Source organism: Nymphalis io, chromosome 7, assembly GCF_905147045.1.
Source record: "Nymphalis io chromosome 7, ilAglIoxx1.1, whole genome shotgun sequence".
NCBI lineage: Eukaryota > Metazoa > Arthropoda > Insecta > Lepidoptera > Nymphalidae > Nymphalis > Nymphalis io.
This window is the reverse complement of record NC_065894.1, coordinates 7121057-7127168: the sequence shown is the minus strand read 5'-3', so window position 1 is coordinate 7127168 and position 6112 is coordinate 7121057.

Genomic DNA, 6112 nt, shown 5'->3' with positions numbered 1-6112 from the left:
TCTCTGCAATGAGTCGAGCACTGCCCAGGTTTCGATGGAGTCGAAGGCTTTCTCGTAGTCCACAAATGCCATACACAGCGGCTGATTGTACTCTTCGGTCTTCTGCACAATCTGCCGAACAGTATGGATGTGGTCCACGGTGCTGTAGCCTGATCGAAAGCCGGCTTGCTCTGGGGGCTGGAACTCGTCAAGTCGTCTGGCGAGACGGTTCGTGACGACTCTTGAGAACAGCTTATACACGTGACTCAGGAGGGAGATTGGTCTGTAGTTTTTCAAGAGGGTTTTATCACCTTTCTTGAAAAACAGTACCACCTCACTCCCGCTCCACGTTTCCGGGGTCTTGCCATGTTGGATGACGGAATTAAAGAGGCTTGCTAGCTCTTTCAGGACCGGAGTCCCGCCTGCCTTAAGCAACTCTGTTGTGATTCCGTCATCTCCCGGAGCTTTGTTGTTTTTAAGCTGTTCTAGAGCCGCCCTAATCTCTCCTTGGTCAACGACCGGGAGCTCCTCGGAGTAATGGCGCATAAGAGGGGCGCGCTGGTCATCAATACTGATTCCCACGGGTTTATCCGATCTTGAAGAGAACAACTGCCCATAAAACCTCTCTACTTCTCCGATAATCTCAGGCCTAGAGGTAACGACCCCACCATTTTCAGTTTTAAGTTTTGTCAGACGCGGCCTCCCAAACTTGCGAGCGAACACTTTCGATCCCCGATTTTGCTCAATCGCAGCCTTGATGGCACGGGTATTGGAGCGTCGGAGATCGCGTCGCGTCAGCGTTTTTATTGTTCGGTTTAAGGCCTTATCTGACAAAAACGATGGTAGTTCTCGTCGTTTTCTCATGAGCTCGAGTGTCTCAGCAGAGAGTTTTGGTGCGTTGTCTCTTCTCTGTGGCGGAAAACACTTGCGGGATGTGTTTTGCAGTATTTTGACCAGCGTGTCGGTTCTCTCATCAATGCTGCTTATGGTTTCCAACGCGGTGAATTGATTTTGAAGTTCCATTTGGAACTTTTCGGAGCCTTGAGCAGCTTGGAGCATGGTAGGTCGGAGAGTAGACCTCATCATTCTCGATCTTTCGGCTTTTAAGTTGATATTTAGAGTGCCTCGAACCAAGCGGTGATCACTTCCGGTATTAAACCTGTTGATCACTGAAACATCTCTAAATATGTGCCTTTTATTCGAAATGATAAAGTCTATCTCGTTCCTTGTCACGTTATCGGGGCTTCGCCAGGTCCACCTCCTCTGAGGCTTCTTTTGAAAGAAATAATTCATCAAAAAAAGCCCCTGCGCTTCGAGAAAGTTTACCAGCATTTGCCCCCTGTGATTTCTGCAGCCCAAGCCGTAAGGTCCGACTTTCGATTCACCGCTATCTTGTACTCCCACTTTAGCATTAAAGTCTCCCATAACAACATTGTAGTGGGCCCTCGAGGTGTCGTTGAGGGCCTTTGCGATGTCCTCGTACATCGCTTCGACCACATCATCAGAGTATGTCGAAGTTGGCGCATATACCTGTACAACCTTCAGGGAGTACCTGTCGGAAAGTTTTAGGACAAGGTACGCTACCCGGTTCGACACACTACTGATTTCCACAATGCTGCTAATGAGATCCTTTTTGACTAGAAAACCGACACCACCCTGGGAGAGGTTATCACCTTCGCGGAAGTAGAGTAAGTTACCGGACTCTAGAGTTATCGTGTCCTCCCCCTGTCTTCGGACTTCAGATAACCCCAGTATATGCCAGTTTATATGACTTAACTCTACTTCTAATTCGGCGAGGTGATGGTCCAGCCTCATCGAGCGTCCATTATACGTTGCCATTTTCAGTCGTTTTATACGGTAGCCTGCCGTGAACCGGTGATTCTTAGCACCCCCTGCCCTGCCGATACCGCAACCGCTACCTTGGTCGGGCCTAGCGGGCTTGCCGGTAACTGGGGGCCTTTTTTTGGGCGCATCTGCCATTAAGGGAGGGGTTTGCCCATACTCGCCGCGCTGGGCAGGCGTGTTGGCGAGCGCAGTAGGGGGTAAGATGTTTATGGGAGGGGGGACGCTGCTGCCCATCCCCCCTTTTCCCCGTCCCTCAGTCGCCTCTTACGACACCCACGGGATGAGATTGGGGGAGTACTATTCTAAGCCGGTACTCCACGGCTAAGTTAAATTTATTTATTTTAAATAATGATTTACGTATTCCTTGAAAAATTAGACATATTTTTTACAAAGGTCAAAGGTCAATTAAAAATTAATTCAAACTCTTTACTGATTAGGCTACCAATTATAAAAAGGCAAATATCGGTTTATTTTTTTTTATACAAATGTAATTTCACAAAATAAATATCTCCAATTGGTACATATGAATAAACATCAAGAATACAAATTAATATTCGATGAACGCGTAATTTGTGAAACATGGAATAATTTCCAACTGAGATAATTTCGAGGCCTTTGTTTACAAGCGCTGTTTCGTACCACGGATGCCAGGTGGCGACAATTCCAAAGTTGCCTATGAAGGCCATTTCCTAATTAATTCCTGCTTGTAATTCACGGGTGCTCTTCGTTTTCGAGTATTTCTGACTGACTTTGGTTGAGCTAATTAAAAATTTTGCTAATTTTACGAATTTTCCACTCCCAAACGGGTTTATTGTCTTGCTTTACTTACTTTAAGATCAAATTGAGAACAAAACCAAAGCGTTTGTTAAGGGTATAGCGGATATTATATTTTCTTCTATTTCCGTTTACATTTACTAAATTTTAACGTTACGATTATTATTGTTGATGACTATATTTACTTATATATGTGTAATATATAATTATATTGCCGAAATCTAAGCTGACGTCATAATAATATTATATACAGAAATATATTTTATTTATTTACGCATCCGAGTTACATGAAACAGTCTTACCATTATTATAGTTCCAAATATATATAATATATACATGAATATATATGTTTTTGTGTGTATAAGTTTTTTTATATATTTTACAAGATATATTTCACATAATTACAAAATCTAATTCAGACAATTCAATTCTGTATGGGCCGAAATTCAGGTAAGCTAAAAGCAGTTTCAAATCGTCTAATTTTACCGAATGTAACGGCTAGGCCTGTCAATACATACGTTTTATTCAAGTTACATTTCCGCAATAGCTTGCTCGGAGGTCAGCCAGTCAAAAGCAAAAAATTACGTCACCTGCAGCTGCAGGTGACGTAATAACACCTATTACTGACGGCTGGGAACATTGCGCTAACATCGCTACAATAACTAAAAATTAATAAAGAAATTGTACTTTGACCGTTTTGAAAACTACTATATAAATTGTATACGTAATAAACATGATAGGTATTTGTTATTAAAACCATTTATCTTTTCTCATGTGATAGTTAAAAAGTTATTCATATATTTTGACGTATAAATGATATTAATACTATAACCAATTAGATACAGTAATTATATTATATTAATTACATACTTCTAGCAACTGTCGGTAGGTCTTTGTGCAAGCTCGTCTGGGTAGGTACCACCCATACCACTCATCAGATATTCTACCGCAAAACAGCACCTGGTATTGTTGTGTTACGGGCGTTGGTGACCACTTACCATCAGGTGGTTTATTTGCTCGTCCGCCTACCTATACTATAAAAAAACCCGCGCTGATTTCGCACGTGAAATGAACTTATGTAAATTATAAGCTATTTATCATTTTTATTCAGTTGTTGACATTAGCCTCCACTTTGATCAATACGTTCAGTTTTAACGTTACTCAAAACAAAAAAATATAGTTACGACGACATAATAGTAGTCTAACATTTTACATTACAATAATGATACCTTACCTTCTAACCTCCATACCATATTTTAGTACAATTTTACGTATTATTACGTACCATAACAGCCTGTGAATGTCCCACTGCTGGGCTAAATGCCTCCTTTTCCTTTTTGAGGAGAAGGTTCGGAGCTTATTCCACCACGCTGCTCCAGTGCGGATTGGTGGAATACAAACGTGGCAGAATTTCAGTGAAATTAGACAAATGCAGATTTCCTCACGATGTGTTCCTTCACCGTAAAGCACGAGATGAATTATAATCACAAATTAAGCACATGAAAATTCAGTGGTGCTTGCCCGGGATTGATTCCACGAGCATCGGTTAAGATTCACGCGTTCTTACCACTGGGCCATATCAGCTTTTATTTTACGTATAATAATTGCAAAAGGATTTTAACCTATTCCCCTGGGATCTTGTTATGATTTGTTTGTTTGTCCATGTCCAATTTAACTGTTTATCCTCCACGAGTAACTGTCAATAACTTGGCTTAAAACAATTGGAAAACTGTGAGCTCGGTTCAAGATCTGCCACTTTAAAACCGCTATAAAAATTCAGATGGATTCTTGATATTTAATTTGAATAAATATTTAATTTTAGATATTTAAAAATTACACTATAAAGAATATTTCAATAAATATAAAAAAAACTGTATTTATTTATTGCTTTATTTTATTTTTCATTCGACAAAACATATGACATATAATTCAACATAAATCTTGATTTACATAAATGCAACAATTTTGATCTTTTAAGGCTAAGCTGTGTAGGTTCTATGTTCTTTGTTCATATTATAAAATATAATATTATAAAAAACATAATAGTATAAACTTAATGCTATTTAATTTTTATTTAAGTAAAAGTATCAACACTTAAAAAATACTTTTGAACTCACTACAGCGTCAAAACATTTTCATACCGAAATATTAAAAATATTTTTCTGGATTTTATAAGGGTATTCGATGGATCCGTTCATTAAAGTCGGGATCTTTATCAAGTGACGATTAGCCTATCATCAATCTTTGGACAACAATGATCCCCTAACTAAGAGCCGACGACACAGAATCAGTCAGTCAGACTGCCAACATATATCAAGGGTCAAGCCTTTTTGGGATGCTGTGATTATCCCAACAGCGAGTTCGGTTTACGAAAAATATACAATTAATTTGTATTTATCTATTCAAGTAGTTATAAAACACATAAATCTTAGTTACTTAGTTTAATACATAAAATTATGTTTTTATTAAATATTAAAACACAACGTAACGAAACAAAACCCCAATTAAAGAAAACACTAGCTGTCGTATTACTAACTCTTATGTTAAGAAAAGCTTAGATTTATATTAATCACATTTCTCTATCATGATTATATTCATCAATATACGTTGTTTTATGTCTCATAACTTTATCCAACAAAAGCACTTTCCTCACTATTTGCACTCGAGTCATCAATTAGAGTGACTTGACCTTTAAACATAAATTAAGGATTTGTACAAGCCTCAATAACTCTATAGGGACCGTCGATCAATGTGAAAGCCGTAGAATCGATCCTGACCTTGCGACTATTGTCGTCTCCACTACTAACAAGCCTAACGCTTAAAGATACTGAAAATTGAGATGTTAGTAATTTCTGGTTATGTTAGAAATTTACATATATATACCTAATATAATGATACAATATTTTTTATTATTATTAAAAACGTTTTAAAACATAATAATTATGACTCTTCAATCCATATTAATTATAAACAAAAAATAAACATTATTTTTATATATAATATAGTTTATTTATTAGTATTTTGTTTCTATTTTATTTAGATATAGTTAAGTTTATTTCACTTTAATTAAATATAAATGAGATCTTTTTAAGCAATATTCCCTCTTTATAAACCCAAATAAATCCCAAATAACGGACAATCATCAATGAATTTATAATGGTATCCGGACATACTCAAAAAATTTCATATTATATGTCATATATTAACAGTATCGTGAAAATTCATTTGCAATACGTCACAATAACCGTTTTATTCCGTAGATTTCCATTAAATTTACAAATGGGAAATAATTATTATACAACCTTCTAGGTATGTATCTTTTCATTTTTTATCGTAAAGTTTCAAAACTTAAAATGATCCAGTGAATAAATATCGAGAATCTTCGCAAAGGATCGCCGATTCAAATCTGGGTAAGCAACATTGAGCTTAACTTGTATTTGTCTTAACTTTAAATATATTTTTCATATTATAATCTGCCACAGGTTTTTTTTCATACAATTAATTATTTTTATAT